Source organism: Salmo salar, chromosome ssa06, assembly GCF_905237065.1.
Source record: "Salmo salar chromosome ssa06, Ssal_v3.1, whole genome shotgun sequence".
NCBI lineage: Eukaryota > Metazoa > Chordata > Actinopteri > Salmoniformes > Salmonidae > Salmo > Salmo salar.
The window spans coordinates 79,335,783-79,360,938 of NC_059447.1; the positions used below are offsets into that span (position 1 = coordinate 79,335,783).

The 25,156-nt window shown below is 41.8% G+C and overlaps 1 pseudogene; it reads left to right on the forward strand.

The window, feature by feature from the left end:
* The first annotated feature begins 1,938 nt into the window (after window positions 1-1,938).
* Window positions 1,939-25,156, forward strand: part of LOC106608144 (myelin transcription factor 1-like protein) — a 286,795-nt pseudogene continuing 263,577 nt past the window's right edge.

Below are 25,156 nucleotides of genomic sequence, written 5' to 3' on the forward strand. Positions count from 1 at the left end.
CTGTCCTCTAGTTTCAGCACCAGGAGCTGTCTTCTAGTTTCAACACCAGGAGCTCTCCACTAGTTTCAGCACCAGGAGCTGTCTTCTAGTTTCAACACCAGGAGCTGTCTTCTAGTTTCAGCACCAGGAGTTGTCTTCTAGTTTCAGCACCAGGAGTTGTCTTCTAGTTTCAACACCAGGAGCTGTCTTCTAGTTTCAGCACCAGGAGTTGTCTTCTAGTTTCAGCACCAGGAGTTGTCTTCTAGTGTCAACACCAGGAGCTGTCTTCTTGTTTCAACACCAGGAGCTGTCTTCTAGTTTCAGCACCAGGAGCTGTCTTCTAGTTTCAACACCAGGAGCTGTCTTCTAGTTTCAACACCAGGAGCTGTCTTCCAGTTTCAGCACCAGGAGCTGTGTTCTAGTTTCAACACCAGGAGCTGTCTTCTAGTTTCAACACCTGGAGCTGTCTTCTAGTTTCAGCACCAGAAGCTGTCTTCTAGTTTCAGCACCAGGAGCTGTCTTCTAGTTTCAGCACCAGGAGCTGTCTTCTAGTTTCAACACCAGGAGCTGTGTTCTAGTTTCAACACCTGAAGCTGTCTTCTAGTTTCAGCACCAGAAGCTGTCTTCTAGTTTCAGCACCAGGAGCTGTCTTCTAGTTTCAGCACCAGGAGCTGTCTTCTAGTTTCAGCACCAGGAGCTGTACACTATTTCAGCACCAGGAGCTGTCTAGAGTTCACGGCTGTAGCCTACACTGTAGAGCTGATGGAGCTATATTTCCAGGGGCAATCCGCAGTTGGTACATCCATTTTTGGACTTACTAAATTAATGAAATGTATACTCATTGATTATTGAAGAATATAACTTACAAATGCCCATTGAGCTTAGTTCTGTCATACTCCATCAGAAGCCAACATAGAAGCTTGTTTTACTCCAATGTTTGTAGGCAAAGTAAATGTAAACAAACACTGTATAGCCTCAGAAATGTTGATATCATGGATGGTCAGTCCTTGCATTCCATAGCTCTGTCTATGAATTTGAGAGTGCTGACATTTCTCCAGCCTCATCCCTCAGCTTTTTACCAAAACAGTGGCAAGGAAAACACTTGTTTCAACTGCAGATTACCATTTTAAGTAGCAATAATCCTGTACAACTAAATAGCAACCATAATCTATATTTCAACACTACTAACAGAGGGAATTGAAATATGATGCATGAACACCCAATGTATAAGGACAGTCCTCGCATACACAACAGTCCTGGGTGTTGACTTATATTTTCCATCGTGTGCCCATGTGAACTAGCTAGTGGATTCTCAAATACAACATCAAACACAGGCACTAGCTAGCCTGGCACATCTCTCTCTACTGCACACACAGCTGCACACACTTCGCTCCAGAGACTACACAACCTCTCTGTGGGGAGAGAGCCGAGCTACCGCCGCCTGCGCCGCACACTGTCTACTGCACACAGTCTACTGCACACAGTCTACTGCTCTGAATTAATACAGGAGAGAGACGTGAGAGAGACGGCGTGAGAGACAGGGAGGTGTAGACAGAGACAGTGAGGAGGGGAATAGGATTCCAGAAGGAGTGTTGTTGGCTGGCACGGAGAGGCAGATAATCTAGGCTTGGCAGTGGGCTTGGCTTGGTTCATCTCTGTCTTTCTTCCCCTCTCGCTCTCTCTCTCTCTCTCTCTTGCTCTCTCTCTCTGTCTGAGGGCAGCAGTCGTCGTTGTTGGTTCCTCTGGGGGTCTGCCGTGGTTGTCTGGAGAGCCGACGGCGGTTGGGGAGCGGCGAGAGGGTAAGTCTTCCTCTCTGGGTTGTGTTCTGCTGCAGTGCTACGTTCGAACAGGAGCTCTCTCTCTCGCTCCCTCCCTCACAGACGCTGCCTGTTTCCCCCTCCCTCCCTCTTCCCTGTCTGTATATGTCTCCATCGCGCCCCTCCCTCCCTTCTCTAAAGTGGCTGCTGCTCCCCTCTTCTTCCATTCTCTCCCTCCATGTCTTAAGTGCTACAGGAATGAGCAGAACACCCTGACTCTGACGACAGTGACAAAGAAATAGTGAAAGAAAGGAAGGAGAGAAGCAGAGGAAGAGAGAGGGAGAGGAAGAGGGAGGGAGGCGAGAGAAAGAGAGTGAAGAAAGGAAGAGAGAGGGAGAGGAAGAGGGAAAGGGAGAAGGAGACCGGTTGCAGACTGACTTTCAGACAACTGGAAGAGAGGAAGCTAAGAGAGAGCTTTACCGTCGCCATCTCAGTAGGTTTTTTTCTACAATTTGCTTGCTCCTGTTCTATATTGTGGTTGTGTCATGTCAGTTTTGATTCTTTCTCTCTTCTGAAAGTAGTGCATGGCTACTTAACTTTGAATAGTGAGACTAGGGCTGTGGGGAACATTCCAGCACATAATGTTGACAACATCTCAAGTTTCAAGTTTTAATGTCACGTGCACAATTACAGTGAAATGCCTTTCTTGCAAACTCCGAAGGGATTTTGGCATGACAAAAATGCCACTTACTGTGAGTTAGGGGAGATGGACGGAGTCCATAAGGCTTATATGTTTTTGGCATGTATAGGAAGCAGTTTCTACTTTTAAAAGTATGATACATTGGATGTCCATAGAAACACTGTGCCTGTATCAGTGTGTTTGTTAGAGCGTGAGGTATGATGCTACCACTAAAGTTTATCTGAACGCTGCTTTGATGGGTCCCACAATGATGGACACTACTAGTATGAGCAACATGAATACTTATACTGGAAGCCTTAGATATTGTAATACACAACTATGTCTATCCATCAGTGACCACAAACACATGAATTGTCAAATTTAAGTGTCTTCTGAAAGCTACTGTTTGTTAAATGCAAGACTAAAATAGTAAAACTGACATACACTCTTTAGTAAAATAGAGATGCCTGTGTTTGATAGAAACACAAAATAGGATTAAAAAAGACAGCTAATTACATAATGTATTATGCTACTACTATCTTAAATAAATGTCAGTTTGATTTGAACTCTAATCAAAATATCCTCCTATACTATTCCAGGACGTAGGAGTGGAACACACATTGGAAGCAGCAATGCATTTAAGTCGGCTATTCTTTCTTGAGCATGGGCAAAAATATACATACTTGAACTAAGGTTATTGTAGTATTGAGCAGACCAGAAAAAACATATACATCTTTGGTAGTTTGACAATACAGTGAATCATATGGTCATAGGTTTGACTTGCATGGTCTGTCAGTTGCTATGGTATCCCGTTCACGTCGTGTGTAGCATGTTAATATGCCCCTTATGAATTTATGATTGGAACTTATGGGGTGGCTTCTGAGATCCTTTGACCTGTGGATCGTCCCCATTTCAGTCGGCCGAGACGTGCTCAATGAACTTCTACCATATAGTTGCATTAAAAAAGGGATCAAAAACATCCTCGTAATGCAGGGAGTCGGCGTACTCAGAGGCAACCACCATCTATGGTAAATAAGTACTATGTTTAATACAGAAATCATTTCCTTGATATTCAGACCTACGCTGAAATGTTATGCTGTGTACTATATGCCTGTTTTCAAAACAAATCTCAGCAATGGGAATTAGTGCTTCTGCATGGGCCATTAAATGATGGGAAGTTAGAGTTGATGGTTGAGGATGAGGCAGAGTTATTCCACATTATATTATATTTTTTCATGTATTTTCAGAATTTGTATTCATTGTATTAATTAACTGTATTAACATGGCTTTTACATCTACCTGACAAATGTATGTCTGCCTGCCCTGTCTTCCTGGACAGATGTGGATGGTGGCTTAACTCCTCAATCATAGTTTGTGAACCTATAGGATCTGCTGGGGTTGGTATAGGAGGAGAACCATAGCTTGAGCCTCTCATATTGGACAGACAGACAGACAGACAGACAGACAGACAGACAGACAGACAGACAGACAGACAGACAGACAGACAGACAGACAGACAGACAGACAGACAGACAGACAGACAGACAGACAGACAGACAGACAGACAGACAGACAGACAGAGACAGACAGAGACAGATTGCTGAATCATGTCATGCTACTAGCCAGACAGGCTTCTGTTGGGCTGTCTGCTCACACACACACATGCACACACACACACACGCATGCGCACATGCACACATGCACCAACACACACACACAGAGAGACAAACACACACTGATTAATGAGGCCTGATCACACACATTTACATTTTAGTCATTTAGCAGACAAACACACACACACACACACACACACACACACACACACACACACACACACACACACACACACACACACACACACACACACACACACACACACACACACACACACACACACACACACTTGAGTAAATACAGCATAGAGAAGATACTCTAAAATATACTTGTGAATTAGACTTCATAAAGGCTTGAGGCATTGTTCAATCTCCTGCTGCTGTTGCTGTTGATGATGATGATGGTGGTGGTGCTGGTGGTGGTGATGATGCAAACATCCTTTCTGAATTTAAAAGTAATCCAAGAAGCAATTATCAGTTATTTTCAAAAGTATCTGTAATCCGATTCAAAAATTTGCGCTGGTAATGTAACTGATTACAGTAACAAAATAATGTAATCAGATTACAATCAGTTACTCCCCAACCCTGATGATGATGATGATGATGATGATGATGCTGATTTATAGAAATAGATTGATAAAACAATTCGAAAGACACAGCCATACTTAAAAAAAAAACTTTACAAACTCTGCAGTCCTTGAAAACCACTGTTGAGAACCACAACAATAGAATGGAAGAAACCAATTTACCTTTTGTAAGGAATGAGTCCATAGTTTAGGCCTGTCCTTCTCTCTCTGCTTCTCCGAGGGTTGTTGTGGTTGAAAATGGTATGTCCTTCTAGTGAATGAACATGGCCCCTCTTATCTATTTCTGTCTGTTTCTAATGGGAGCGTTGAATCAGCTGGCAATGAAGACAGAGGATGAACAGAAGTAACAAGGCTGTCATGCCTGAAATGGACAAGGTCTACTGCTGCTCTTATCCAATAATAACCAATTATGTTTCCATAACTTCACACGGAAACCATAGTGTGTACATCCAGTAAGGTTATGTTACGTTCGTCTGATGAACTGGACCAAGGTGCAGCATGGTAGGCGTACACTGGAAAAAACAACAAAATACAAAAACAAACGTAAAGCTATATGCAGTGCAGAAAGCAACCACACACAAACAAGATCCCACAATCACAGGTGGGAAAAAGGGATGCCTAAGTATGATCCCCAATCAGAGACAACGATAAACAGCTGCCTCTGATTGGGAACCATACTAAGCCAACAAAGAATAGAAACCTAGATATGCCCACCCAAGTCACACCCTGACCTAACAAAATAGAGAATAAAAAAGGCTCTAAAGGTCAGGGCGTGACAGTATACCCCCCCCCAAAGGTGCGGACTCCGGCCGCAAAACCTGAACCTATAGGGGAGGGTCCGGGTGGGCATCTCCCCTCGGTGGAGACTCCGGTGCGGGACGCAGACCCTGCTCCGCTTGAGGCTCCCCCCACTTCCGTGGAACCGGACCGTGGATCATTGCCGGAGGGACCAGACATCGTCGCCAGGGACTCCGGACCGAGGATCGTCACCAGAGGCTCTGGACTGGGAACCCCCGCTGGAGGCTCTGGACTGCCGACTGTTACTGGAGGCTCTGGACTGCCGACTGTTACTGGAGGCTCTGGACTGGCCATGGATCATCACTGGAGGCTTTGTGCCATGGATCATCACTGGAGGCTTTGGGCCATGGATCACCACTGGAGGCTTCGTGCCATGGATCACCACTGGAGGCTTCGGGTCATGGATCATCACTGGAGGCTTCGTGCCATGGATCACCACTGGAGGCTTCGGGCCATGAATCATCACTGGAGGCTTCGGGCCATGGATCATCACTGGAGGCTTCATGCCATGGATCATCATTGGAGGCTTCGGGCCATGGATCACCACTGGAGGCTTCGTGCCATGGATCATCACTGGAGGCTTCGTGCCATGGATCACCACTGGAGGCTTCGGGCCATGGATCATTACTGCAGGCTTCATGCCATGGATCATCACTGGAGGCTTCGGGCCATGGATCATCACTGGAGGCTTTGTGCCATGGATCATCACTGGAGGCTTTGGGCCATGGATCACCACTGGAGGCTTCGTGCCATGGATCACCACTGGAGGCTTCGGGCCATGGATCATCACTGGAGGCTTCGTGCCATGGATCACCACTGGAGGCTTCGGGCCATGAATCATCACTGGAGGCTTCGGGCCATGGATCATCACTGGAGGCTTCATGCCATGGTTCATCATTGGAGGCTTCGGGCCATGGATCACCACTGGAGGCTTCGTGCCATGGATCATCACTGGAGGCTTCGTGCCATGGATCACCACTGGAGGCTTCGTGCCATGGATCATCACTGGAGGCTTCGTGCCATTGATCATCACTGGAGGCTTCGGGCCAGGGACCGTCGCTGGAGGCCGGGTGCGTGGAGCTGGCCCAACGCGTCCTGGCTGGATACCCACTTTAGCTCGGAAAGTGCGTAGAGCCGGCGCAGGATACACTGGGCCATGGAGGCGGACTGGAGGTCTGGAGCGTAGAGCTGGCACAATGCGTCCTGGCTGAATAACCCCTGTTGCACGGCAAGTGCGGGGAGCTGGCAAAGGCCACACTGGGTTGTGCTGGCGAACTGGGGATACCATGAGTAGAGCTGGCGCAGGATATCCTGGGCCGAGGAGACGCACTGGAGACCAGGACCGCTGAGCCGGAACAATCCGTCCTGGCCAGATGCTCACCTTAGCACGGCAACTCCTGAAAGCAGGCACAGAACGCACCAGGCTAAGGGTGCGCACTGGAAGCACGGTGCGCAGAACCGGAAAACTTGTTATCTGAACCGTGACCAACTCCTCATCATAATTACAGGGAGTTGGTTCTTGTTCCCACCTTTGCTCCCATTGCCACCCCGTGTCCCCCCCCCCCCCCATTTTTGTTTTGAGGCTGCCTCTCGGGCTTCCGTCGTCTCCTTGATCCCTGTTTTCCTCGCCGTTCCTCTCTCGCTGCCTCCGTCTGCTCCCATGGAAGGCGATCCTTTCCGGCCTGGATCTCTTCCCACGTCCAGGATCCCTTACCGTCCAGGATATCCTCCCATGTCCAGGATGTCGGCTCCTCCTGGTCCCGCTGCTTGGTCCTTTGGTGGTGGGATCTTCTGTTACGTTCGTCTGATGCGTGGTAGGCGTACATTTTATTTTTATAAAAAATGACTCTGGAAAAAACAACAAAATACAAAAACGAATGTAAAGCTATATGCAGTGCAGAAAGGAACCACACACAAACAAGATCCCACAATCACTGGTGGGAAAAAGGGTTGCCTAAGTATGATCCCCAATCAGAGACAACGATAAACAGCTGCCTCTGATTGGGAACCATACTAGGCCAACAAAGAATAGAAACCTAGATATGCCCACCCAAGTCACACCCTGACTTAACAAAATAGAGAATAAAAAAGGCTCTAAAGGTCAGGGCGTGACAGGTTAATCATGAACTTGACCAAGCCATCAGCAATCTGCGAGCAACTTGAATCATGTCTCTACTATATATACAGAGAGAGGGTGATATGGAGAGCAAGAGAGAGAGAGGGTGGAATGAGGACAGAGAGAGAGTGTGTGAGAGAGAGGAGAGAGAAAGAGAAGGAGAGAGAGAGAAAGCGAAAGAGAGAAAGACAGAGTTCCTTCCCAGGTTGCATGCTGAATAAACAAACGCCGGGTTACATTTTAAACTGAGACAATAAAGAGGCGCAGAGTACTCATGGTACCAACAGGGGCCTTGTTGAGGGTCTTTTACAACAGGGTTGTGCCAGCCTACTGATGACATTTACTGGCATTGACATGGTAACACATGACAAACATAGGCATCCTGCATGCATACTGATACAACACACACACACACTCACTCACACTTACCACGTGCTGCTGTTACTGTCTATCATCGATCCTGTTGCATAGTCACTTTACCCCTACCTACAGTATACTGCTGTTACTGTCTATCTATCCTGTTACCTTGTCACTTTACCCTTACCTACAGTATACTGCTGTTACTGTCTATCTATCCTGTTACCTAGTCACTTTAACCCTACCTACAGTATACTGCTGTTACTGTCTATCTACCTTGTTACCTAGTCACTTTACCCCTACCTACAGTATACTGCTGTTACTGTCTATCATCGATCCTGTTGCCTAGTCACTTTACACCTACCAACAGTATACTGCTGTTACTGTCTATCTATCCTGTTAACTAGTCACTTTACCCCTACCTACAGTATACTGCTGTTACTGTCTATTATCTATCCTGTTACCTAGTCACTTTACCCCTACCTACAGTATACTGCTGTTGCTGTCTATTATCTATCCTTTTACCTAGTCACTTTACCCCTACCTACAGTATACTGCTGTTACTGTCTATCTATCCTGTTAACTAGTCATTTTACCCCTACCTACAGTATACTGCTGTTACTGTCTATTATCTATCCTGTTGCCTAGTCACTTTACCCCTACCTACAGTATACTGCTGTTACTGTCTATGATCTATCCTCTTACCTAGTCACTTTACCCCTACCTACAGTATACTGCTGTTACTGTCTAGTTTCTATCCTGTTACCTAGTCACTTTACCCCTACCTACAGTATACTGCTGTTACTGTCTATCTATCCTGTTACCTAGTCACTTTACCCCTACCTACAGTATACTGCTGTTACTGTCTATTATCTATCCTGTTGCCTAGTCACTTTACCCCTACCTACAGTATACTGCTGTTACAGTCTAATATCTATCCTTTTTCCTACTCACTTTACCCCTACCTACAGTATAGTGATGTTACTGTCTATCTATCCTGTTACCTTGTCACTTTACCCCTACCTACAGTATACTGCTGTTACTGTCTATTATCTATCCTGTTACCTAGTCACTTTTCCCCTACCTACTGCTGTTACTGTCTACTATCTATCATGTTAACTTGTCACTCTACCCCTACCTACAGTATACTGCTGTTACTGTCTATCTATCCTGTTACCTAGTCACTTTACCCCTACCTACAGTATACTGCTGTTACTGTCTATTATCTATCCTGTTACCCAGTGAATTTACCCCTACCTACAGTATACTGCTGTTACTGTCTATCTATCCTGTTACCTTGTCAATTTACCCCTACCTATAGTATGCTGCTGTTACTATCTATTATCTATCCTGTTAGCAAGTCACTTTACCCCTACCTACAGTATACTGCTGTTACTGTCTATTATCTGTCCTTTTACCTAGTCACTTTACACCTACCTACAGTATACTGCTGTTACTGTCTATCTATCCTGTTATCTAGTAACTTTATCCCTACCTACAGTATTCTGCTGTTACTGTCTCTCTACCTTGTTACCTAGTCACTTTACACCTACCTACTGTATACTGCTGTTACTGTCTCTTATCTATCCTGTTAAATAGTCACTTTACCCCTACCTACAGTATACTGCTGTTACTGTCTATTATCTATCCTGTTAACTTTTCACTTTACCCCTACCTACAGTATACTGCTGTTACGTTCTATCTGTCCTGTTGCCTAGTCACTTTACCCCTACCTACAGTATACTGCTGTTACTGTCTATTATCTATCCTGTTACCTAGTCACTTTACCTCTACCTACAGTATACTGCTGTTACTGTCTATTATCTATCCTGTTACCTAGTAACTTTACCCCTACCTACAGTATACTGCTGTTACTGTCTACTATCTATCCTTTTAACTAGTCACTTTACCCATACCTACAGTATACTGCTGTTACTGTCTATTATCTATCCTGTTACCTAGTCACTTTACCCCTACCTACAGTATACTGCTGTTACTGTCTATTATCTATCCTGTTACCTAGTCACTTTACCCCTACCTACAGTATACTGCAGTTACTGTCTATTATCTATCCTGTTACCTAGTCACTTTACCCCTACCAACAGTATACTGCTGTTACTGTCTATTATCTATCCTGTTACCTAGTCACTTTACCCCTACCTACAGTATACTGCTGTTACTGTCTATTATCTATCCTGTTACCTAGTCACTTTACCCCCACCTACAGTATACTGCTGTTACTGTCTATCTATCCTGTTACCGAGTCACTTTACCCCTACCTACAGTATACTGCTGTTACGGTCTATCTGTCCTGTTGCCTAGTCACTTTACCCCTACCTACAGTATACTGCTGTTACTGTCTATTATCTATCCCTTTCCTAGTCACTTTACCCCTACCTACAGTATACTGCTTTTACTGTCTATCTATCCTGTTACCTAGTCACTTTACACCTACCTACAGTATACCGCTGTTACTGTCTATCTATCCTGTTACCTAGTCACTTTACCCCTACCTACAGTATACTGCTGTTACTGTCTATTATCTATCCTGTTACATAGTCACTTTACCCCTACCTACAGTATACTGCTGTTACTGTCTATTATCTATTCTGTTACCTAGTAACTTTTCCCTACCTACAGTATACTGCTGTTACTGTCTATTATCTATCCTGTTACATAGTCACTTTACCCCTACCTACAGTATACTGCTGTTACTGTCTATTATCTATTCTGTTACCTAGTAACTTTACCCCTACCTACAGTATACTGCTGTTACTGTCCATCTATCCTGTTACCTAGTCACTTTACCCCTACCTACAGTATACTGCTGTTTCTGTCTATCTGTCCTGTTAACTAGTCATTTTACCCCTACCTACAGTATACTGCTGTTATTGTCTATCTATTCTGTTACCATGTCACTTTACCCCTACCTACAGTATACTGCTTTTACTGTCTATTATCTATCCTGTTAACTAGTCACTTTAACCCTACCTACAGTATACTGCTGTTACTGTCTATTATCTATCCTGTTAACTAGTCACTTTACCACTACCTACAGTATACTGCTGCTACTGTCTATCTATCCTGTTACCTAACCACTTTACCCCTACCTACAGTATACTGCTGTTACTGTCTATTATCTATCCTGTTAACTAGTCACTTTACCCCTACCTACAGTAAACTGCTGTTACTGTCTATTATCTATCCTGTTACCCAGTGAATTTACCCCTACCCACAGTATACTGCTGTTACTGTCTATCTATCCTGTTACCTTGTCAATTTACCCCTACCTATAGTATGCTGCTGTTACTGTCTATTATCTATCCTGTTAGCAAGTCACTTTACCCCTACCTACAATATACTGCTGCTACTGTCTATCTATCCTGTTACCTACTCGCTTTACCCCTACCTACTGTATGCTGCTGTTACTGTCTATTATCTATCCTTTTACCTAGTCACTTTACCCCTACCAACAGTATACTGCTGTTACTGTCTATCTATCCTGTTACCTTGTCACTTTACCCCTACCTACAGTATACTGCTGTTACTGTCTATCTACCTTGTTACCTAGTCACTTTACACCTACCTACTGTATACTGCTGTTACTGTCTCTTATCTATCCTTTTACCTTGTCAGTTTACCCCTAACAATAGTATACTGCTGTTACTGTCTATTATCTATCCTGTTAAATAGTCACTTTACCCCTACCTACAGTATACTGCTGATACTGTCAATTATCTATCCCTTTCCTAGTCACTTTACCCCTACCTACAGTATACTGCTGTTACTGTCTATTATCTATCCCTTTCCTAGTCACTTTACCCCTACCTACAGTATACTGCTGTTACTGTCTATTATCTATCCCTTTCCTAGTCACTTTACCCCTACCTACAGTATACTGCTGTTACTGTCTGTTATCTATCCCTTTCCTAGTCACTTTACCCCTACCTACAGTATACTGCTCTTACTGTCTATTATCTATCCCTTTTCTAGTCACTTTACCCCTACCTACAGTATACTGCTGTTACTGTCTATCTACCTTGTTACCTAGTCACTTTACACCTACCTACTGTATACTGCTGTTACTGTCTCTTATCTATCCTTTTACCTTGTCAGTTTACCCCTACCTATAGTATACTGCTGTTACTGTCTATTATCTATCCTGTTAAATAGTCACTTTACCCCTACCTACAGTATACTGCTGTTACTGTCTATGATCTATCCTGTTGCCTAGTCACTTTACCCCTACCTACAGTATACTGCTGTTACTGTCTATTATCTATCCTGTTACCTAGTCACTTTACCCTTACCTACAGTATACTGCTGTTACTGTCTATCTATCCTCTTACCTAGTCACTTTACCCCTACCTACAGTATACTGCTGTTACTGTCTAGTTTCTATCCTGTTACCTAGTCACTTTACCCCTACCTACAGTATACTGCTGTTACTGTCTATCTATCCTGTTACCTAGTCACTTTACCCCTACCTACAGTATACTGCTGTTACTGTCTATTATCTATCCTGTTGCCTAGTCACTTTACCCCTACCTACAGTATACTGATGTTACAGTCTAATATCTATCCTTTTTCCTAATCACTTTACCCCTACCTACAGTATAGTGATGTTACTGTCTATCTATCCTGTTACCGAGTCACTTTACCCCTACCTACAGTATACTGCTGTTACGGTCTATCTGTCCTGTTGCCTAGTCACTTTACCCCTACCTACAGTATACTGCTGTTAGTGTCTATTATCTATCCCTTTCCTAGTCACTTTACCCCTACCTACAGTATACTGCTTTTACTGTCTATCTATCCTGTTACCTAGTCACTTTACACCTACCTACAGTATACTGCTGTTACTGTCTATTATCTATTCTGTTACCTAGTAACTTTTCCCTACCTACAGTATACTGCTGTTACTGTCTATTATCTATCCTGTTACATAGTCACTTTACCCCTACCTACAGTATACTGCTGTTACTGTCTATTATCTATTCTGTTACCTAGTAACTTTACCCCTACCTACAGTATACTGCTGTTACTGTCTATATCTATCCTGTTAACTAGTCACTTTACCCCTACCTACAGTATACTGCTGTTACTGTCTATTATCTATTCTGTTACCTAGTAACTTTACCCCTACCTACAGTATACTGCTGTTACTGTCTATTATCTATTCTGTTACCTAGTAACTTTACCCCTACCTACAGTGTACTGCTGTTTCTGTCTATCTGTCCTGTTAACTAGTCACTTTACCCCTACCTACAGTATACTGCTGTTTCTGTCTATCTGTCCTGTTAACTAGTCACTTTACCTCTACCTACAGTATACTGCTGTTATTGTCTATCTATTCTGTTACCATGTCACTTTACCCCTACCTACAGTATACTGCTGTTACTGTCTATTATCTATCCTGTTACCTAGTAACTTTACCCCTACCTACAGTATACTGCTGTTACTGTCTATCTATCCTGTTACCTTGTCAATTTACCCCTACCTATAGTATGCTGCTGTTACTATTATCTATCCTGTTAGCAAGTCACTTTACCCCTACCTACAGTATACTGCTGTTACTGTCTATTATCTATCCTGTTGCCTAGTCACTTTACCCCTACCTACAGTATACTGCTGTTACTGTCTATGATCTATCCTCTTACCTAGTCACTTTTCCCCTACCTACTGCTGTTAATGTCTATTATCTATCATGTTAACTTGTCACTCTACCCCTACCTACAGTATTCTGCTGTTACTGTCTATTATCTATCCTGTTAGCAAGTCACTTTACCCCTACCTACAGTATACTGCTGTTACTGTCTATTATCTGTCCTTTTACCTAGTCACTTTACACCTACCTACAGTATACTGCTGTTACTGTCTATCTATCCTGTTACCTAGTAACTTTATCCCTACCTACAATATTCTGCTGTTACTGTCTCTCTACCTTGTTACCTAGTCACTTTACACCTACCTACTGTATACTGCTGTTACTGTCTCTTATCTATCCTGTTAAATAGTCACTTTACCCCTACCTACAGTATACTGCTGTTACTGTCTATTATCTATCCTGTTGCCTAGTCACTTTACCCCTACCTACAGTATACTGATGTTACAGTCTAATATCTATCCTTTTTCCTAATCACTTTACCCCTACCTACAGTATAGTGATGTTACTGTCTATCTATCCTGTTACCTTGTCACTTTACCCCTACCTACAGTATACTGCTGTTACTGTCTATTATCTATCCTGTTACCTAGTCACTTTTCCCCTACCGACTGCTGTTACTGTCTATTATCTATCATGTTAACTTCTCACTCTACCCCTACCTACAGTATACTGCTGTTACTGTCTATTATCTATCATGTTAACTTCTCACTCTACCCCTACCTACTGTATACTGCTGTTACTGTCTCTTATCTATCCTGTTAAATAGTCACTTTACCCCTACCTACAGTATACTGCTGTTACTGTCTATTATCTATCCTGTTAACTTTTCACTTTACCCCTACCTACAGTATACTGCTGTTACGTTCTATCTGTCCTGTTGCCTAGTCACTTTACCCCTACCTACAGTATACTGCTGTTACTGTCTATTATCTATCCTGTTACCTAGTCACTTTACCCCTACCTACAGTATACTGCTGTTACTGTCTATTATCTATCCTGTTACCTAGTAACTTTACCCCTACCTACAGTATACTGCTGTTACTGTCTACTATCTATCCTTTTAACTAGTCACTTTACTCATACCTACAGTATACTGCTGTTACTGTCTATTATCTATCCTGTTACCTAGTCACTTTACCCCTACCTACAGTATACTGCTGTTACTGTCTATTATCTATCCTGTTACCTAGTCACTTTACCCCTACCTACAGTATACTGCAGTTACTGTCTATTATCTATCCTGTTACCTAGTCACTTTACCCCTACCAACAGTATACTGCTGTTACTGTCTATTATCTATCCTGTTACCTAGTCACTTTACCCCTACCTACAGTATACTGCTGTTACTGTCTATTATCTATCCTGTTACCTAGTCACTTTACCCCCACCTACAGTATACTGCTGTTACTGTCTATCTATCCTGTTACCGAGTCACTTTACCCCTACCTACAGTATACTGCTGTTACGGTCTATCTGTCCTGTTGCCTAGTCACTTTACCCCTACCTACAGTATACTGCTGTTACTGTCTATTATCTATCCCTTTCCTAGTCACTTTACCCCTACCTACAGTATACTGCTTTTACTGTCTATCTATCCTGTTACCTAGTCACTTTACACCTACCTACAGTATACCGCTGTTACTGTCTATCTATCCTGTTACCTAGTCACTTTACCCCTACCTACAGTATACTGCTGTTACTGTCTATTATCTATCCTGTTACATAGTCACTTTACCCCTACCTACAGTATACTGCTGTTACTGTCTATTATCTATTCTGTTACCTAGTAACTTTTCCCTACCTACAGTATACTGCTGTTACTGTCTATTATCTATCCTGTTACATAGTCACTTTACCCCTACCTACAGTATACTGCTGTTACTGTCTATTATCTATTCTGTTACCTAGTAACTTTACCCCTACCTACAGTATACTGCTGTTACTGTCCATCTATCCTGTTACCTAGTCACTTTACCCCTACCTACAGTATACTGCTGTTTCTGTCTATCTGTCCTGTTAACTAGTCATTTTACCCCTACCTACAGTATACTGCTGTTATTGTCTATCTATTCTGTTACCATGTCACTTTACCCCTACCTACAGTATACTGCTTTTACTGTCTATTATCTATCCTGTTAACTAGTCACTTTAACCCTACCTACAGTATACTGCTGTTACTGTCTATTATCTATCCTGTTAACTAGTCACTTTACCACTACCTACAGTATACTGCTGCTACTGTCTATCTATCCTGTTACCTAACCACTTTACCCCTACCTACAGTATACTGCTGTTACTGTCTATTATCTATCCTGTTAACTAGTCACTTTACCCCTACCTACAGTAAACTGCTGTTACTGTCTATTATCTATCCTGTTACCCAGTGAATTTACCCCTACCCACAGTATACTGCTGTTACTGTCTATCTATCCTGTTACCTTGTCAATTTACCCCTACCTATAGTATGCTGCTGTTACTGTCTATTATCTATCCTGTTAGCAAGTCACTTTACCCCTACCTACAATATACTGCTGCTACTGTCTATCTACCTTGTTACCTACTCGCTTTACCCCTACCTACTGTATGCTGCTGTTACTGTCTATTATCTATTCTTTTACCTAGTCACTTTACCCCTACCAACAGTATACTGCTACTACTGTCTAGTATCTATCCTGTTACCTAGTCACGTTACCCCTACCTACAGTATACTGCTGTTACTGTCTATCTACCTTGTTACCTAGTCACTTTACACCTACCTACTGTATACTGCTGTTACTGTCTCTTATCTATCCTTTTACCTTGTCAGTTTACCCCTAACAATAGTATACTGCTGTTACTGTCTATTATCTATCCTGTTAAATAGTCACTTTACCCCTACCTACAGTATACTGCTGTTACTGTCAATTATCTATCCCTTTCCTAGTCACTTTACCCCTACCTACAGTATACTGCTGTTACTGTCTATTATCTATCCCTTTCCTAGTCACTTTACCCCTACCTACAGTATACTGCTGTTACTGTCTATTATCTATCCCTTTCCTAGTCACTTTACCCCTACCTACAGTATACTGCTGTTACTGTCTATTATCTATCCCTTTCCTAGTCACTTTACCCCTACCTACAGTATACTGCTCTTACTGTCTATTATCTATCCCTTTTCTAGTCACTTTACCCCTACCTACAGTATACTGCTGTTACTGTCTATCTACCTTGTTACCTAGTCACTTTACACCTACCTACTGTATACTGCTGTTACTGTCTCTTATCTATCCTTTTACCTTGTCAGTTTACCCCTACCTATAGTATACTGCTGTTACTGTCTATTATCTATCCTGTTAAATAGTCACTTTACCCCTACCTACAGTATACTGCTGTTACTGTCTATGATCTATCCTGTTGCCTAGTCACTTTACCCCTACCTACAGTATACTGCTGTTACTGTCTATTATCTATCCTGTTACCTAGTCACTTTACCCTTACCTACAGTATACTGCTGTTACTGTCTATCTATCCTCTTACCTAGTCACTTTACCCCTACCTACAGTATACTGCTGTTACTGTCTAGTTTCTATCCTGTTACCTAGTCACTTTACCCCTACCTACAGTATACTGCTGTTACTGTCTATCTATCCTGTTACCTAGTCACTTTACCCCTACCTACAGTATACTGCTGTTACTGTCTATTATCTATCCTGTTGCCTAGTCACTTTACCCCTACCTACAGTATACTGATGTTACAGTCTAATATCTATCCTTTTTCCTAATCACTTTACCCCTACCTACAGTATAGTGATGTTACTGTCTATCTATCCTGTTACCGAGTCACTTTACCCCTACCTACAGTATACTGCTGTTACGGTCTATCTGTCCTGTTGCCTAGTCACTTTACCCCTACCTACAGTATACTGCTGTTACTGTCTATTATCTATCCCTTTCCTAGTCACTTTACCCCTACCTACAGTATACTGCTTTTACTGTCTATCTATCCTGTTACCTAGTCACTTTACACCTACCTACAGTATACCGCTGTTACTGTCTATCTATCCTGTTACCTAGTCACTTTACCCCTACCTACAGTATACTGCTGTTACTGTCTATTATCTATTCTGTTACCTAGTAACTTTTCCCTACCTACAGTATACTGCTGTTACTGTCTATTATCTATCCTGTTACATAGTCACTTTACCCCTGCCTACAGTATACTGCTGTTACTGTCTATTATCTATCCTGTTACCTAGTAACTTTACCCCTACCTACAGTATACTGCTGTTACTGTCTATATCTATCCTGTTAACTAGTCACTTTACCCCTACCTACAGTATACTGCTGTTACTGTCTATTATCTATTCTGTTACCTAGTAACTTTACCCCTACCTACAGTATACTGCTGTTACTGTCTATTATCTATTCTGTTACCTAGTAACTTTACCCCTACCTACAGTGTACTGCTGTTTCTGTCTATCTGTCCTGTTAACTAGTCACTTTACCCCTACCTACAGTATACTGCTGTTTCTGTCTATCTGTCCTGTTAACTAGTCACTTTACCTCTACCTACAGTATACTGCTGTTATTGTCTATCTATCCTGTTACCATGTCACTTTACCCCTACCTACAGTATACTGCTGTTACTGTCTATTATCTATCCTGTTACCTAGTCACTTTACCCCTACCTACAGTATACTGCTGTTACTGTCTATCTATCCTGTTACCTTGTCAATTTACCCCTACCTACAGTATGCTGCTGTTACTGTCTATTATCTATCCTGTTAGCAAGTCACTTTACCCCTACCTACAGTATACTGCTGTTACTGTCTATTATCTATCCTGTTGCCTAGTCACTTTACCCCTACCTACAGTATACTGCTGTTACTGTCTATGATCTATCCTCTTACCTAGTCACTTTTCCCCTACCTACTGCTGTTAATGTCTATTATCTATCATGTTAACTTGTCACTTTACCCCTACCTACAGTATTCTGCTGTTACTGTCTATTATCTATCCTGTTAGCAAGTCACTTTACCCCTACCTACAGTATACTGCTGTTACTGTCTATTATCTGTCCTTTTACCTAGTCACTTTACACCCTACCTACAGTATACTGCTGTTACTGTCTATCTATCCTGTTACCTAGTCACTTTACCCCTACCTACAGTATTCTGCTGTTACTGTCTCTCTACCTTGTTACCTAGTCACTTTACACCTACCTACTGTATACTGCTGTTACTGTCTCTTATCTATCCTGTTAAATAGTCACTTTACCCCTACCTACAGTATACTGCTGTTACTGTCTATTATCTATCCTGTTGCCTAGTCACTTTACCCTTACCTACAGTATACTGATGTTACAGTCTAATATCTATCCTTTTTCCTAATCACTTTACCCCTACCTACAGTATAGTGATGTTACTGTCTATCTATCCTGTTACCTTGTCACTTTACCCCTACCTACAGTATACTGCTGTTACTGTCTATTATCTATCCTGTTACCTAGTCACTTTTCCCCTACCGATACTGCTGTTACTGTCTATTATCTATCCTGTTAACTTGTCACTCTACCCCTACCTACAGTATACTGCTGTTACTGTCTATCTATCCTGTCACCTAGTCACTTTACCCCTACCTACAGTATACTGCTGTTACTGTCTATTATCTGTCCTTTTACCTAGTCACTTTACACCTACCTACAGTATACTGCTGTTACTGTCTATCTATCCTGTTAACTAGTAACTTTACCCCTACCTACAGTATTCTGCTGTTACTGTCTCTCTATCCTTGTTACCTAGTCACTTTACCCCTACCTACTGTATACTGCTGTTACTGTCTCTTATCTATCCTGTTAAATAGTCACTTTACCCCTACCTACAGTATACTGCTGTTACTGTCTATTATCTATCCTGTTAACTTTTCACTTTACCCCTACCTACAGTATACTGCTGTTACGTCTCTATCTGTCCTGTTGCCTAGTCACTTTACCCCTACCTACAGTATACTGCTGTTACTGTCTATTATCTATCCTGTTACCTAGTCACTTTACCCCTACCTACAGTATACTGCTGTTACTGTCTATTATCTATCCTGTTACCTAGTAACTTTACCCCTACCTACAGTATACTGCTGTTACTGTCTACTATCTATCCTGTTAACTAGTCACTTTACCCCTACCTACAGTATACTGCTGTTACTGTCTATTATCTATCCTGTTACCTAGTCACTTTACCCCTACCTACAGTATACTGCTGTTACTGTCTATTATCTATCCTGTTACCTAGTCACTTTACCCCTACCTACAGTATACTGCAGTTACTGTCTATTATCTATCCTGTTACCTAGTCACTTTACCCCTACCAACAGTATACTGCTGTTACTGTCTATTATCTATCCTGTTACCTAGTCACTTTACCCCTACCTACAGTATACTGCTGTTACTGTCTATTATCTATCCTGTTACCTAGTCACTTTACCCCCACCTACAGTATACTGCTGTTACTGTCTATCTATCCTGTTACCGAGTCACTTTACCCCTACCTACAGTATACTGCTGTTACTGTCTATATCTATCCTGTTACCTAGTAACTTTACCCCTACCTACAGTATACTGCTGTTACTGTCTATTATCTATCCCTTTCCTAGTCACTTTACCCCTACCTACAGTATACTGCTGTTACTGTCTATCTATCCTGTTACCTAGTAACTTTACCCCTACCTACAGTATACTGCTGTTACTGTCTATCTACCTTGTTACCTAGTCACTTTACCCCTACCTACAGTATACTGCTGTTACTGTCTATTATCTATCCTGTTACCTAGTCACTTTACCCCTACCTACAGTATACTGCTGTTACTGTCTATTATCTATTCTGTTACCTAGTAACTTTTCCCTACCTACAGTATACTGCTGTTACTGTCTATTATCTATCCTGTTACATAGTCACTTTACCCCTACCTACAGTATACTGCTGTTACTGTCTATTATCTATTCTGTTACCTAGTAACTTTACCCCTACCTACAGTATACTGCTGTTACTGTCCATCTATCCTGTTACCTAGTCACTTTACCCCTACCTACAGTATACTGCTGTTTCTGTCTATCTGTCCTGTTAACTAGTCATTTTACCCCTACCTACAGTATACTGCTGTTATTGTCTATCTATTCTGTTACCAAGTCACTTTACCCCTACCTACAGTATACTGCTGTTACTGTCTATTATCTATCCTGTTAACTAGTCACTTTAACCCTACCTACAGTATACTGCTGTTACTGTCTATTATCTATCCTGTTAACTAGTCACTTTACCACTACCTACAGTATACTGCTGCTACTGTCTATCTATCCTGTTACCTAGTCACTTTACCCCTACCTACAGTATACTGCTGTTACTGTCTATTATCTATCCTGTTAACTAGTCACTTTACCCCTACCTACAGTAAACTGCTGTTACTGTCTATTATCTATCCTGTTACCCAGTGAATTTACCCCTACCCACAGTATACTGCTGTTACTGTCTATCTATCCTGTTACCTTGTCAATTTACCCCTACCTATAGTATGCTGCTGTTACTGTCTATTATCTATCCTGTTAGCAAGTCTCTTTACCCCTACCTACAATATACTGCTGCTACTGTCTATCTACCTTGTTACCTACTCGCTTTACCCCTACCTACTGTATGCTGCTGTTACTGTCTATTATCTATTCTTTTACCTAGTCACTTTACCCCTACCAACAGTATACTGCTACTACTGTCTAGTATCTATCCTGTTACCTAGTCACGTTACCCCTACCTACAGTATACTGCTGTTACTGTCTATCTACCTTGTTACCTAGTCACTTTACACCTACCTACTGTATACTGCTGTTACTGTCTCTTATCTATCCTTTTACCTTGTCAGTTTACCCCTACCAATAGTATACTGCTGTTACTGTCTATTATCTATCCTGTTAAATAGTCACTTTACCCCTACCTACAGTATACTGCTGTTACTGTCAATTATCTATCCCTTTCCTAGTCACTTTACCCCTACCTACAGTATACTGCTGTTACTGTCTATTATCTGTCCCTTTCCTAGTCACTTTACCCCTACCTACAGTATACTGCTGTTACTGTCTATTATTATCCCTTTCCTAGTCACTTTACCCCTACCTACAGTATACTGCTGTTACTGTCTATTATCTATCCCTTTCCTAGTCACTTTACCCCCTACCTACAGTATACTGCTGTTACTGTCTATTATCTATCCCTTTTCTAGTCACTTTACCCCTACCTACAGTATACTGCTGTTACTGTCTTTATCTATCCTTGTTACCTAGTCACTTTACCCCTACCTACTGTATACTGCTGTTACGGTCTCTTATCTATCCTGTTACCTTGTCAGTTTACCCCTACCTATAGTATACTGCTGTTACTGTCTATTATCTATCCTGTTAAATAGTCACTTTACCCCTACCTACAGTATACTGCTGTTACTGTCTATTATCTATCCTGTTGCCTAGTCACTTTACCCCTACCTACAGTATACTGCTGTTACAGTCTATTATCTATCCTGTTACCTAGTCACTTTACCCCCACCTACAGTATAGTGATGTTACTGTCTATCTATCCTGTTACCGTGTCACTTTACCCCTACCTACAGTATACTGCTGTTACGGTCTATTATCTGTCCTGTTGCCTAGTCACTTTTCCCGACCTACAGTATACTGCTGTTACTGTCTATTATCTATCATGTTACCTTGTCACTTTACCCCTACCTACAGTATACTGCTGTTACTGTCTATTATCTATCCTGTTACCTAGTCACTTTACCCCTACCTACAGTATACTGCTGTTACTGTCTCTTATCTATCTTGTTAACTAGTCACTTTACCCCTACCTACAGTATACTGCTGTTACTGTCTATTATCTATCCTGTTAACTAGTCACTTTACCCCTACCTACAGTATACTGCTGTTACTGTCTTTATCTGTCCTGTTGCCTAGTCACTTTACCCCTACCTACAGTATACTGCTGTTACTGTCTATTATCTATCCTGTTACATAGTCACTTTACCCCCTACCTACAGTATACTGCTGTTACTGTCTATTATCTATCCTGTTACCAATTAACTTTACCCCTACCTACAGTATACTGCTGTTACTGTCTACTATCTATCCTTTTAACTAGTCACTTTACTCATACCTACAGTATACTGCTGTTACTGTCTATTATCTATCCTGTTACCTAGTCACTTTATCCCTACCAACAGTATACTGCTGTTACTGTCTATTATCTATCCTGTTACCTAGTCACTTTACCCCTACCTACAGTATACTGCTGTTACTGTCTATTATCTATCCTGTTACCTAGTCACTTTACCCCCACCTACAGTATACTGCTGTTACTGTCTATCTATCCTGTTACCGAGTCACTTTACCCCTACCTACAGTATACTGCTGTTACGGTCTATCTGTCCTGTTGCCTAGTCACTTTACCCCTACCTACAGTATACTGCTGTTACTGTCTATTATCTATCCCTTTCCTAGTCACTTTACCCCTACCTACAGTATACTGCTGTTACTGTCTATCTATCCTGTTACCTAGTAACTTTACCCCTACCTACAGTATACTGCTGTTACTGTCTATATCTATCCTGTTACCTAGTCACTTTACCCCTACCTACAGTATACTGCTGTTACTGTCTATTATCTATCCTGTTACATAGTCACTTTACCCCTACCTACAGTATACTGCTGTTACTGTCTATTATCTATTCTGTTACCTAGTAACTTTCCCCTACCTACAGTATACTGCTGTTACTGTCTATTATCTATCCTGTTACCTAGTCACTTTACCCCTACCTACAGTATACTGCTGTTACTGTCTATATCTATTCTGTTACCTAGTCACTTTACCCCTACCTACAGTATACTGCTGTTACTGTCCATCTATCCTGTTACCTAGTCACTTTACCCCTACCTACAGTATACTGCTGTTACTGTCTATCTGTCCTGTTAACTAGTCATTTTACCCCTACCTACAGTATACTGCTGTTACTGTCTATCTATCCTGTTACCAAGTCACTTTACCCCTACCTACAGTATACTGCTTTTACTGTCTATTATCTATCCTGTTAACTAGTCACTTTAACCCTACCTACAGTATACTGCTGTTACTGTCTATTATCTATCCTGTTAACTAGTCACTTTACCACTACCTACAGTATACTGCTGTTACTGTCTTTATCTATCCTGTTACCTAGCCACTTTACCACTACCTACAGTATACTGCTGTTACTGTCTATTATCTATCCTGTTAACTAGTCACTTTACCCCTACCTACAGTATACTGCTGTTACTGTCTATTATCTATCCTGTTACCCAGTGAATTTACCCCTACCCACAGTATACTGCTGTTACTGTCTATCTATCCTGTTACCTTGTCAATTTACCCCTACCTATAGTATGCTGCTGTTACTGTCTATTATCTATCCTGTTAGCAAGTCACTTTACCCCTACCTACAGTATACTGCTGCTACTGTCTATCTACCTTGTTACCTACTCGCTTTACCCCTACCTACTGTATGCTGCTGTTACTGTCTATTATCTATTCTTTTACCTAGTCACTTTACCCCTACCAACAGTATACTGCTACTACTGTCTAGTATCTATCCTGTTACCTAGTCACGTTACCCCTACCTACAGTATACTGCTGTTACTGTCTATCTACCTTGTTACCTAGTCACTTTACACCCACCTACTGTATACTGCTGTTACTGTCTCTTATCTATCCTTTTACCTTGTCAGTTTACCCCTAACAATAGTATACTGCTGTTACTGTCTATTATCTATCCTGTTAAATAGTCACTTTACCCCTACCTACAGTATACTGCTGTTACTGTCTATTATCTATCCCTTTCCTAGTCACTTTACCCCTACCTACAGTATACTGCTTTTACTGTCTATCTATCCTGTTACCTAGTCACTTTACACCTACCTACAGTATACCGCTGTTACTGTCATTATCTATCCTGTTACCTAGTCACTTTACCCCTACCTACAGTATACTGCTGTTACTGTCTATTATCTATCCTGTTACATAGTCACTTTACCCCTACCTACAGTATACTGCTGTTACTGTCTATTATCTATTCTGTTACCTAGTAACTTTACCCTACCTACAGTATACTGCTGTTACTGTCTATTATCTATCCTGTTACATAGTCACTTTACCCCTACCTACAGTATACTGCTGTTACTGTCTATTATCTATTCTGTTACCTAGTAACTTTACCCCTACCTACAGTATACTGCTGTTACTGTCTATCTATCCTGTTACCTAGTCACTTTACCCCTACCTACAGTATACTGCTGTTTCTGTCTATCTGTCCTGTTAACTAGTCATTTTACCCCTACCTACAGTATACTGCTGTTACTGTCTATCTATTCTGTTACCATGTCACTTTACCCCTACCTACAGTATACTGCTGTTACTGTCTATTATCTATCCTGTTAACTAGTCACTTTACCCCTACCTACAGTATACTGCTGTTACTGTCTATATCTATCCTGTTAACTAGTCACTTTACCCCTACCTACAGTATACTGCTGTTACTGTCTCTTATCTATCCTGTT